The sequence below is a fragment of the Halichoerus grypus genome, chromosome 3 (genome assembly GCF_964656455.1).
Source record: "Halichoerus grypus chromosome 3, mHalGry1.hap1.1, whole genome shotgun sequence".
Classification (NCBI taxonomy): domain Eukaryota; kingdom Metazoa; phylum Chordata; class Mammalia; order Carnivora; family Phocidae; genus Halichoerus; species Halichoerus grypus.
The window spans coordinates 143,973,841-143,987,635 of record NC_135714.1 but is presented as its reverse complement, the minus strand read 5'-3'; the positions used below and the strand labels follow the sequence as shown (position 1 = coordinate 143,987,635).

General features: G+C 35.5%; 1 pseudogene; it reads left to right on the top strand.

The window, feature by feature from the left end:
* The first annotated feature begins 206 nt into the window (after positions 1–206).
* Positions 207–671, top strand: LOC118518900 (large ribosomal subunit protein eL31 pseudogene; annotated as a pseudogene).
* The last annotated feature ends 13,124 nt before the right edge of the window (positions 672–13,795 follow it).

The window sequence follows — 13,795 nt, the reverse complement described above, 5'->3', positions numbered from 1 at the left end:
TCTTCACTTGACTTCTAGGATACCATGCTTCTTGAAAAACAAGAATACAGGGCCAAGTATGAGACTATGGGAATGTTAGGGAACAGATTTTTTCAAGATCTTACATTTTGCCTTAAGAAGCTTGAATTTGTCTGTAAACCTCGTGGAACCAAAGCTAACAAACAAAAAACATGGGGAAGGTACTTGTGACGCTGCTTTCCCTCTCCCACAATACCTCGTGCTCTTCCTTTCCCACCAGGGCCCGGCAGAATGGCTCCCGCGAAGAAGGGTGGCGAGAAGAAGGGCCGTTTTGCCATCAACGAGGTAGTGACCAGAGATTACACCATCAACATTCACAAGAGCATCCATTGAGTGGATTTCAAGAAGCGTGCCCCTCGGGCACTCAAAGAGATCCGGGAATTTGCCATGAAGGAGATGGGAACTCCAGATGTGCGCATTGACACCAGGCAAAGCTGTCTGGGCCAAAGGAATAAGGAATGTTCCATACCGTATCCGTGTGCGGTTGTCCAGAAAACATAAGGAGGATGAAGATTCACCAAACAAACTCTACGCACTGGTTACCTATGTACCTGTCACCACTTTCAAAAATCTACAGACAGTTAATGTAGATGAGAACTAATCGCTGATTGTCGAATAAAGGTATAAAACTGCAAAAAAAAAGGGGGGGATTTTAATATTGTTCCCTAAGATTCAGTCCCTTCCCTGTAAAAGAATTATACATCTATACTCTTTGCCATAAGAAGCAAAGTATCTCTCTCTAGATAGATAATACTTCTATATCTGTCTTTATGCTTGGTCATGTGACAGACCTTGACCAGTGAAACATAATTAGACTTGAATTATGTCATGTTCAAGCAGAAGCTTTAAATGTAATTGTGTGTTTTCCCTTGTCCTATTGTTTTTTTGTTTTGTTTTGTTTTTTTGCCTTCTAAAATGAGAACAACATGTCCCCAGGGATAATTATTTCTTTAGCCTAGGTCCTAGAAAGGAAAAACACATGGGAGAGGAGAAACGAGAGCCCAGCAGTCATAGCCAACTCATAGATCTACAAGCTAAAAATGATTTATTATTAAGTCACTGCATTTTGGAGTCAAAGACAGGCCTAGGTGTTTCCCAGAGTAAATTTGAAAGAACTCGGTAATTAATCATTTGAAATATAAACAAAGGGGAGTGAAAGAATGTTGTTAGGAGAAGATAAGCTTTATTTCAGAAATGTGTAAACATAGTTAAAGATACAGTCATCTTTCTCCAGAAATTATATTGAAAGCAGAAAATCAATGGAAGTCAGAAAAACAATGACCATGGAAATGAACACTGTCATTCTCAACAGTGCAAAACTGTGGTTGAGAGGAAAATAAGATCCTTGGAAACATATATTTAAATCAACACACTGGTAGTTGTAATAGAAAATATATTATTTCAGAAATTATTTCTAAAACAACTTTTAGATTTAGGATGAAGAATGGCAACAGTTTACTGCTAACATTATTGAAGAAATCAACATTTTTGCTCAAATTTTGGTTAGAATAATATGTAATTTAGGGCTGAAAAATTTGAACTTGTCCTTGGGATTATAGATTGTTCTTCTATAAATCTAATAGCCAAGTATCTAACCAAAGTCATTTGGAGAATCTGTTTAACTATTTCTAAATAATGTGAATGACTGGCTCAATGTCAGAAAACAGAATGCAGCTCCTTGAAGAACAATTAAATTATTTCTTTTTTGCTTATTTTTAAAAAGTCAAAATGCATAAAGCATATGAACTAATCTTGTTTAAACCTGACAATAACCTCATTTTACTTGCTATGCCTCGTTTGATCCTCATAATAACCAAAAGTAGATACTATTTTTATTTTCCCCATTTTAAAGGGTGAACCTAGGTAATTTTCCCAAGCTCACAGAACAAGATGGGAAGCTGGCATCAAACCTAGGGCTGTTTGCTCACTACACAAATCTTCAGCTTCTATGGGAACTATGTAGGCATTTAACCATGAAAATATTGTAATTTGCAATTCATGGATTTTAAATACTACATATCAAAAGAAAAGTAACAAATGCTAAAATTATAATAAATACAGAATTTATCTCAGGATAAGCTGAAAATCCATTATTTGAATATTAAAGCACAAAGTCAAGCTGGAGTTAGTTATTATGGTGATATCTATGGAATTGCTTAGAAAATAATTTCACCTGACATCTGCCCCCCCAATGTATGCATGCAAATGTGCACCTGTGCACACACGTACACACCTTTATCTCACGGCCAATTATTTTCCCATAATTGTGTGGTTACCAAACATCTCTCTGTTATCATAATATTACTCTGCCCACTTGCTATAGATAATTGTTGGCTCCAGGATATGCAAGGCCTATGCCACAACAGAGTATAGCCCTTAGATTTTATATTTTGAAACTAGACCTGAGAAAGTTATTCAATCTCACTTTAGAGCTAAAGTTATAACTTGGACAACTTAGGGAGTATTGATGGCCATGAGTCATTCAATGACAGATTCAGTTAAGGAAAAAACAAACAGACAAACAAACAAAAAACAAATAAGGAGCTTGGGAAAATGGCAGAGTAGGAGAACCCTGAGCACCCAGTCCTATGTTTTCAACTAGTTATCATCCATATCCAAGTCAATAAAGTGGAAAGTAATCCAAAGACTGGCAGAAGAAAATTCCACAACTAAATCTAGAGAAGAAGTTGCATGGAAAGGTTAGAAGGGTCAGAAAGGTGAGGGAGGCTGCCCAGGAGGGAGGGAGCTGCTGGCATGGAGAAGGCAGAGAAATGGGCCCTTGTACCAGGGAGCTCAAAGGAGGAAGACTAACCCCTGTAACTTTTGACTTTAAAAACCAGAGGAGCTGAATTCCATTAGTTTGTAAAACTAGTGGGACTTGGAGTTTTTTGTTTTTTTTTTTTAAGATTTTTATTTATTTATTGAGAGAGATAATGATAGAGAGAAAGCATGAGAGGGGGAGAGTCAGAGGGAGAAGCAGACTCCCTGCTGAGCAGGAAACCCAATGTGGGACTCGATCCCGGGACTCTAGGATCATGACCTGAGCCAAAGGCAGTCGCTTAAACAACTGAGCCACCCAGGCACCCGGAATTTGGAGTTTTAAAAGTCATCTGACTCAGCACTGGGTGAGCTAAGGGGTGAGTGATAGCTGGGTCATTGCCCTTGAAGAGACAGCAGCCTGCGCAGATAGGCAACATAAAAAGGGCAGTTTACACAACACAAGGGGCTAACTGGATACAGATCTGTTCATGATGATTTTGGATTGTGTTGGGGAGCTGTTAGCTAACCCGTTAATAGTGTACCACACCCATGAGTCCTCCTGAGGACTCACCATTCCAAGCCTGCTAACCTCTGCCCTGGATTCAGGGCAAATTTTGTTAAAGCCAAGCCTGTGCCCTGCCCAGGTTCCAGGTGTTCAGCTGCTACCATGCATCATGCCTAGTTACAATGCTGGGCTCAACTACCACATGGTGCCCAGCCTTGTGCCCCTGGCCATCCTGGCACACAGCCACCAGCCACCACACCTGTTTCAGGGTGTGAAACTCAGGGGCTCTGGCTTAGGACTAGTCACCCAATGCAAATTTTGCTAACACTATTGCTCTGCTCCCAAGTTCCTTTGTCAGCATGCCCCCTCTGGAGCTAGCCTGCCTGGATCCCACTAATACCATAGAGAACAAGCACAGCCCACAACAAGCAGAGAGTCAGTGCAGACAACTGCACTGAAAGTAAACATAACTCAGACACAAAATAAGGATATAAGCAACACACATAGGATATTCTCCAGAAGTATCAGGTTCTGGTGAACAGGGGGCACTGTACTGCAAGGCACTCCAGGACCTCTTTTTCATAAAATCACTACTTTCAAGAGAAGACACAGCTGACTTTCTTAACACAGAGAAACAGAGAGAAGCAGACAAAAATGAAGAGACAGAGAAATTTATCCCAAATGAAAGAAGAGGACAAGGCCACAGCCAGAGATCTATGTGAAACAGATGTAAGTAATATGCCTGATGGAGAACTTAAAGCAATGATCATAAGGATACTCTCTGAACTTGAGAAGAGAGGAGAGGACCTCAGTGAGTCCATTAATACAGAGATAAGGAACAACATAGCAGAGATAAAGGACACAGTAAACAAAATGAGAAACATACTTGATGGAATGAACAGCAGGATGGAAGAAGCAGAAAATGAATTGATGACTTAGAAGACAGTAGTGGAAAGTAATCAAGTTGAACAAAAGAGAGAAAAGAATCATGCAAAACTAGAACAGACTTAGGGAACTCAGTGACTCCATCAAATGTACTAACATTTGTATTATAGGAGTCTCAGAAGAGGAACAGAAAGAAAAGGAGGCAGAAAATTTATCTGAAATAATAACAGCTGAAAACTTCCCTAAATTGGGGGAGAAAACAGACATCCAGATCTAGAAGACACTGAGAACCCCCAACAAAATCAATAAAAGCAGACCCACACCAAGACATATTGTAGTTAAATTGGCAAAATATAGTGATAAGGAAAAAAAATTTAAAAGCAGCAAGATAAAAGAAGTCATTAACTTACAAGGGAAAACCTATAAGGCTAGCAAGAGATTTTTCAACAGAATCTATGCAAGCCAGAAGGGAATGGCATGATATATTCAAAGTGCTGAATGGGAAAAGCCAAGAATACTCTATCCAGCAAGGCTATCATTCAGAATAGGAGAGAAAAAGAGTTTCCCAGACAAAAATTAAGGAGTTCATGACCACTAAACCAGCTCTGCAAGAGACATCAAAAGGGACTCTAAGTGGAAAGGAGAGACCAAAAGTGACAGTATAGAGATAGGAAACAGAAAAACAGTAAAAATGAATATTTCTGTAAAAAACAGTCAAGGAACTCACAAAAAAGAAGGATATAAAATATAATAACATGTACCTAAATGTGGGGAGAAGAGGAGAAAACAATGGGTTCAAACTTAAACAACCATCAACTTAATATAGAAATATTAACATAATATACAATATATGCAGAAGAGGTTATATACAAACCTAATGGTAACCATATATCAAAAACCACTAATAAATATGCAAATAATAAAAAGAAAGCAATCCAAATATGTAATTAAGGAAAATCAGCAAAACATTAAAAAGAGGACAAGTAAGGATCAGAGAAAATCTTCAGAAACAACCACAAAACAAGTAATAAAAAGGTAATAATACATAATTATCAATAATTACTTTGGGTATAAATGGACCAAGTACTCCAATCAAAAGACGTAGTGTGATAGAATAGATTAAAAAAAAAAAAAAGAAACGAAAAACCACAAACAGACAAGAACCATCTATATGCTTCCTACAAGACACTCATTTTAGACCTAAAGACACCTGCAAATTGAAAGTGAGGGGATGGAGAAATATCTGTCATGCCAATGGATGTCAAAAGAAAACCAGAGTAGCAGTAGATATATCAGACAAAATGGACTTTAAAACAAAAGCTGTAACAAGAAACAAAAAAGGACACTACATAATAATAAAGGGGACAATCCAACAAGAAGATATAACAATTGTAAATATTTATTCATCCAATATAGAAGCACCCAAATACATAAAACAGTTAATAACAAATAAAAATGAATTAATTGGTAATAGTACAAAAATAGTAGGGGAATTTAACACCCCACTTACATCAATGGACAGATCATCTAAACAGAAAATCAATAAGGAAAGAATGACTTTAAATGACACACTAGACCGGATGGATTTAACAGATATATCCAGAATATTCCATCCTAAAACAGCAGCATACACATTCTTTTCAAGTGTACATAGAGCATGCACCAGAAGACATCACATAGTAGTCCACAAAGTAAGTCTCAACAAATTCAAAATATCAAAATCATGCCATGCATCTTTTCTGAACACAATGCTATGAAACTATAAGTCAAACACAGGAAAAAAATCTGGAAATAACACAAATACATGGAGGTTAAATAACATGCTACTAAACAATGAATGGTCAACCAGGAACTAGAAAAATAAAAAAGTACATGAAATAAAATGAAAATGAAAACACAATGGTTCAAAACCTCTGGGATGCAACAAAAGCAGTTCTAAAAGGGAAGTTTGTAGCAATATAAGCCTACCTCAATAAGAAAAATTTCAAACAGTTTAACCTTGCATCTAAAGGAGTTAGAAAAAGAACAAACAAAATCTAAAACTAGCAGAAAGAAGGGAATACTAAAGATTAGAACAGAAATAAATAATAGAAATTAAAAATCAAAACAAACTCCCTCCCAAAAAACCAAAAACAATAGAACAGATCAATGAAACCAGGAGCCGATTCTTTGAGAAAAAAATCAATAAAATTGATAAACCTTCAGCAAGACTTATTTAAAAAAAAGAGAGAGAAGGGACTCAAATAAATAAAATTACAAATGAGAGAGGAGAACAACCAACACCACAGAAATACAGACAATTATAAGAGAATATTATTAAAAACTATATGCCAACTAATTGGACAACCTAGAAGAAATGGATAAATTCCTAGAAATATACAAACTACCAAAACTGAAACAGGAAGAAATAGAAAATTTGAACAGACCCATAACCAGCAAAGAAATTGAGTCAGTAATCAATAAACTCCCAGCAAACAAAAGTCCAGACTGGCTTTACAGGCAAATTCTACCTAATATTTAAAGAAGAGTTAATACTTAGTCTTCTCAAACTATTCCAAAGAAGAGAAAAGGAAGGAAACTTCCAAATTCATTCTATGAGGCCAGCATCATGCTGATACCAAAACCAGATAAAGGGACCACTAAATAGGAGAACCACAGGCCAAATTCCTTGATAATCATGGATGCAAAAATTCTAGGGTGGTTCAGTAGTCACAAATCAATCAATGTGATACATCACATCAATAAAAGGAAGGATAAGAAACATATGAACATCTCAATAGATGCAGAAAAAGCATTTGACAAAGTACAACATCCATTCAAGATAAAAACCCTCAACAAGGTAGGTTAGAGGGAACGTACCTCAACATAATAAAGGCCACCTATGAAAAAAAATCTTCAATGGAGAAAAACTGAGAACTTTTCTTCTATGGTCTGTAACGAGACAAGGATGTCCTCTTTCACCTCTGTTATTTAACATAGTACTGGAAGTCTTAGCTTCAGCAATCAGAAAAGAAAAAGAAAGAAAAGGCATCCAAATCAGTAAGGAAGAAGTAAAATTTTCACTATCTGCAGATGACATGATACTATATATAGAAAACCCAAAAGACTCCACCAAAAAAACTCCTAGAACTGATAAATGAATTCAGTAAAGTCTTAGGATACAAAATCAATGTACAGAAATCTGTTGCATTTCTACATACTAATAATGAAGGAGCAGAAAGAGAAATTAATAAAACAATCCCAGTTATAATTGCACCAAAAATAATACAATACCTAGGAATAAACTTAACCAAGGAGGTGAAAGACTGTACTCTAAAAACTATAAAACACTGATGAAAGAAATTCAAGACAACACAAAGAAATGGAAAGACATCCCATGCTCATGGGTTGGAAGAACAAACATTGTTAAAATGTCTATACTACCCAAAGGGATCTATACATTTAATGCAATCCCTATCAAAATACCAACTAAAACAAACAATCCTAAAATTTTTATGGAACCACAAAAGACCTCGGATAGCCAAAACAATCCTGAAAAAGAAAAGCAAAGCCGGAGGCATCACAACTCCAGACGTAAGTATATTACAAAACTTCAGTGATCAGAACAGTATGGTACTGGCACAAAAACAGACACATGGATCAATAGAGCAGAATAGAAAATCCAGAAATAAATCACAATTATATAGCCAATTAATCTTTGACAAAGCAGGAAAGAATATCCAATGGGAAAAGTGTATCTTCAACAAATGGTGTTGGGAAAACTGGACTATTTTCTTATACCATACACAAAAATAAACTCAAAATGGATTAAAAACCTAAATGTGAGACCTGAAATCATAAAAATCCTAGAAGAGAACATAGGCAGTAACTACTTTGACATCAGCCATAGCAACATTTTTCTAGATATGTCTCCTGAGGTTAGGGGAAACCCAAGCAAAAATGAACTATTAGGACTTCATCAAAATAAAAAGGTTTTGCACAGTGAAGGAAATGATCAACAATACTAAAAGGCAACCTATGGAATGGAAGAAGATATTTACAAATGACATATCTGATAAGGGGTTAGTATCCAAAATATATAAAGAAATTATAAAACTCAACACCCAAAAAACAATCTTGTTGAAAAATGGGTAGAAAACATGAACAGACATTTCTCCAAAGAAGACACCCAGATGGCCAACAGACACATGCAAAGATGCTCATCATCACTTATCATTAGGGAAATGCAAATCAAAACTACATGGTCAGAATGCCTAAAGTCAACAACACAAGAAACAACAGGTGTTGGAGAGCATGTGGAGAATAAGGAACACTTGTGCACTGTTGGTGGGAATGCAAACTAGAGCATCCACTGTGGAAAACAGTATAGAGGTTCCTCAAAAAGTTAAAAATAGAACTACCTTATGATCCAGCAATTGAACTACTGGGTATTTACCCAAATAATACAAGAACACTAATGTAAAAGGTTACATGCACCCCTATATTTATAGTAGCATTATTTACAATAACCAAGATATGGAAGAAAGTGTCCATCAACAGATGAATGGATAAAGAAGAGGTGGTATATAAGTGGAATGGAATACCATCCAGCCATATAAAAGAATGAAATCTTTCCATTTGCAATGACACAGATGGAGTTAGAGGGCATAATGGTAAGCGAAATAAGTCAGAGAAAGACAAATACCATATGATTTAACTTGTATGTGGAATTTAAGAAACAAATAAGCAAAGGGAAAAAAAAAAAGGAGATAAATCAATAAGCAGACAATTATAGAGAACAAACCGGGGAGGGGAGGTTGGTGGCAAGATGGGTTAAATAGGTGATGAGGATTAAGGAGTGCACCTGTTCTGATGAGCACTGGGTGATGTACGTAATTGTTGAATCGCTCTATTGCACAAAACTAATATAACACTGTAAAACTAATATAAATACTAATACTAAACTAAAACTAATATAACACTGTATCTTAACTAACTAGAATTAAAATAAAAACTGAAAATAAAATAAAAATTAAAAAAAAATTTAAACTAAACAAATTAAAATTTCTCAACTTGATGAATGTCATATATGACATATTCAATGATAAAATATTGAATGTTTTCCCTCCAGGATAGTGAACAAGCTAAGAATGTCTAACCATCCAACTTACTGACGTTTGTGACATTTTGAAACGTGTAAATATTTAAGATGGAATATTTGATGAATAAAGTGATGGACAGATAAAAATGTGATAAAGCAAAGCCAGCAACTGTGAATTATAGACTCTAGGTGGTAGGTATGTGCATGTTAACTCTGTAATTCAACTTTTCTCTGTGATTGAAAATACTCGTAATAAAATGTAGGGGAAAAGATCTGCAGAGTCCTACATTAAAAAACAACAAAAAACAACTAACTTTGTTTAAAAAAAGAGAGAGAGAAGAAAAAAGAGCTCTTCTGCCTCAGAAAGAGAATGAAACTGACAGGCAGTGTAAAGCAGAGAAAAGCGAAGCCCCGGCGGGGTTCAAGTCTCTGGTTCCAGTTCCTGCATTTCCTGTGGTTTGTTCCACAGTTGCTTAGATTCCCTCAGGAAATGAATTCCACCTTTTACTTAAGCTGGTTTGAGTTCAGATTCTATCACTTTTAACCAATATGTTCCTAACTAAGGCAATATTTTAGACAGCCCTTATCTTAATTTAATGAAGTTATCTCTAAAACATTTATTACATACACATTGCAGGATGGGCTCGGAAACTAGAGGACAGAGATAAAGCGTTGTGCCTTTCACAATGGAGAGAAGAGAGAGATGTTGATAAGGACAAGCAAATGATTTTTCCATAAATGTACAGAAATTGCTACAAAGAAAAATGAACTTTGCATACTTCATCTAGCCAGTGGTTAGATTTAACAAAATCCTTGGCATCTTCCAGGGTGAGTATGCATCATAATCAAGGATGAATTAGTTTTTTTAAAAAGTCCATTAATGTGAAAACATCATAAAGATGTCAAAATAAAATTCTCCATCACTTACACACAGAAAAGGGTAAAATGCCAAACAAGGAGTACTCCCAAGTGCTCAGTCAGTAATTAGGAACAAAGGAAATAAAAATACAGCCATAGCATTTATGTTGAGGAGATGATTGGAAATTTTTAAAGTTTTATCTCCTTTCCATAAACTAAAATTTGAATAAGCATAGTAAAATATGTATGTATGCATATATATGCGTGCATGTCTATATGTATATGTTTTATATGCGCATGCTCAACTATAACCGCTCTCATTCATTACAATTTATTTTTGTAATTTTTCAGTGAAATTTAATAAATAATTCTCCCCATACATTTTTTTTTCTTTTTTGTTCATTGCTCTATCCCTCATAACCAAAAATTATTCCTGATGGTGCAGGAATCAATAAAGAATTGCCAAACTGATAGATTCTACTAATAGAAATGATATTAAGTAATGCTGAAATGAGATTTCTCAAGAACAATGAAAGAAATAGGTGTGAACTGCCACAGCAGTTCATGGAACATTTCTCAGCACCTAATTTCTAAAACACCCAGTGTCTACCTGAGTAGATTATAAGGTTTTATCCAACAAGTCAAAATTTTGAGCTTCATTCCTATCTATACATTCACATATTGTGACCAATCTATGATCCCAGTAAGAAGGAAAAGGCAAAACTGAAATAAAGAGGCATATAACAAAAATGAATATATCAGTATATGGGACAATGGTGGCAGATGGGATTTTACAGAAGGTGATCGATTTCTGCTGGTTTGCAAGCACTCTTGCAAACACATGAAATGCACACCTTTGACAAATATTTAACCTATTTTCTTTTTTTTCTATTTCTTTCTTCTGAATTATATTTTCAGAGATTAATTTACAATGGAAAGGAGAAATAAAATTCCCAAAGAAGTTCTTTTGAGTCTAGATCTGTGGGCCACATTATGTCAGAACAGGAGAGAAAACACATATTTGGATGAGGATGATTGGTAGTGTTAGAACGGCCTGTGTAATATAAAGGAACTTGTCATAGAAACAAAGTTTTAACTTTGGTCAAATATATATGTATGTTATATTTACTACTGTATTATGTGTTATATTACATATATAAATAGCCTCCTTATTAAGTTTTATAAAATAAGGAATCAAACAGTTTAGAACTCAGCAAGCAGATAGCTTTGTTTAAAAAGCATTGAATGAATGGTTCACATAAAATTGTTCACATAAAAATTTATCTGATTCAGACTTAATCTCTCGCTTAGAAACATACACTCACTGAGTGACAAAACATGCTAATTATTTAACAAAATAAAGTTATATTTAATAAGTCCATACATAGTTACTTTAAAAAATCTATTTGGTAATCAGATACTAGTATGAGAAAATGTATGAAGTGACTCCTTTATGCCTCCCATCTCCCCTCTCTTGAACAGGATTGTCTACAAGTATCCTATACATGTTCCGACATTACATTGGTGTGTGGGGGTGGGGGCAAAGAACATGTCTATTTAGTTTCCTAGATCTAAAGAGTGAGAACTGCACTCTAGAAACAGGTATAGGATACTTGTAGACAATCCTGTTCAAGAGAGGGGAGATGGGAGGCATAAAGGAGTCACTTCATACTCAGAAACATATGCTCACTGAGTGACAAAACATGCTAATTATTTAACAAAATAAAGTTATATTTAATAAGTCCATACATAGTTACTTTGAAAAATCTATTTGGTAATCAGATACTAGTATGAGAAAATGTATTTGAAATTTGATTAAATTTTGAAAGCAAGATAATCTTATCTTTTTGAATCATTTTTCTTATAATGCTTATTCTAGCATAACAACGTGAAGAGGTTTTCTTCGAGAGAAAACATGTTACTGAACTATTTATGGTTATGTTTTTTCCCTAAGAGTACGAAGTGCTCTGATATTTGTCCACCGAGGACTCAGTAGGCCTCCTGACAGTACTGAAGAGAGAAAAAAAAAGTATATCAGTTACTGATGAGATTTATTGGATTCAATCCAGCGTCTATCATAGAAATAAACCAAGAAATAGCAATGAAATAAAAGGAGAAATGTGGAATCAAATTAAAATTTACCTCCAAAGTGTATTGAGCACCACATGTAATAAATAATGGTCAGGATAATTACTCTTACATAGGCTAAATATTTCTTTTAAAGTGTCACAGTAAATGTCAAACCTAAACTTTAACCTAGATATTTTGGGCCTCTATTGGTTATTTATTTCTGTGTACCCTGTCCTCTGATTCCAATCATTTGTATCCCTCCCAGAGCCAAATATCCTTACCTTCTCTCAAGATCCCCCCAAATCTCATCCCTTTACAGTATTAGTTTAAAGTTTAGAATCTCATTATCTATCTCAAGCCTTGGTGGGGATGAAGTGTCTGGGCTGTAGTTCCTTATGTACAGTTTCTAGAGTGCAGTTCTCACTCTTTAGATCTAGGAAACTAAATAGACATGTTCTTTGCCCCTCCTCCCACACCAATGTAATGTTGGAACAGGTATAGGATACTTGTAGACAATCCTGTACAAGAGAGGGGAGATGGGAGCCATAAAGGAGTCACTTCATGGGGCACTTGGGTGGCTCAGTTGGTTAAGGGTCTGACTCTTGATTTCAGCTCAGGTCATGATCTCAAGGTTGTGAGGTCGAGCCCCGAGTTGGGCTCCACACTAGGTGTGGAGCCTGCTTGGGATTCTCTCTCTTCCTCTCCCTCTGTCCCTCCCCCTCCCCCTTCCTTTTCTCCCTCTCTCAAAAAAGAAAAAAAAAAAGTCACTTCATAGTAATTCTGAAGTCTAGCTGGGTGGCACATGCTGGAAATTGCTTGATTAGGTTTCAAGAATGGAAATAGCTTTCCCTGTCCCCAGGCTATGCTACCGGACTCTGGTTTTTGCTCTGCATCATCCCTTCACTACCCACTCCTCCATGAAAACTAGCATGGGTTTTCAAATAAGTAGTTTTATAAGCATACTTCCTTTTAGTAGAATTTTATTGATCTGAAGACCTCTTTTCATTTTGTACTGTTTCTATTCCTTCCAGTGAAAGATATTATTGTTTAAAGATAATATAAAGATATTATTCTTAAATTGTGAATAAAATTCTCTCAATATCATTGTGGCCCTTCTATAACTTTTTGAAGATTATTCATTTAGATGCCAAAAGACACAACCACAAGTCTCTTCGTGATAGGCTCTTCTCTACTTTGGGCTCCTGTTGAGACCACTGTGGTATAACATTGCTTCTTAGATGTTTTTTGTTTTGTTTTGTTTTTTAAATTCAGAGGATCTGTTATACACACCCTTGATCTCCTGAAAGAACCTTTGGTTTGGCACCACCTTTGGCCTTTCTGACATCTTAACAAAAGCTTTACAATTACATCTTAAGCTTAATCTCTAGACCATGTTTTCCTGGAAATGGTCTGTATTGAACATTTACTCCAAAGCCAATTCTTAATTTTGGCAACATTTTTCATTTGGAAAAGTTTTTTATTTTCATATTTTACTATAAAAAGCACAAAGAAATCAAGTGTCATATTTAACACTTTCCTTAGAAATCACCTTTGCTAGATTACCCAGGTAATTGGGCACATTTTTACTTCATATTTTAGTGCACACGGTAGTGTTGCCA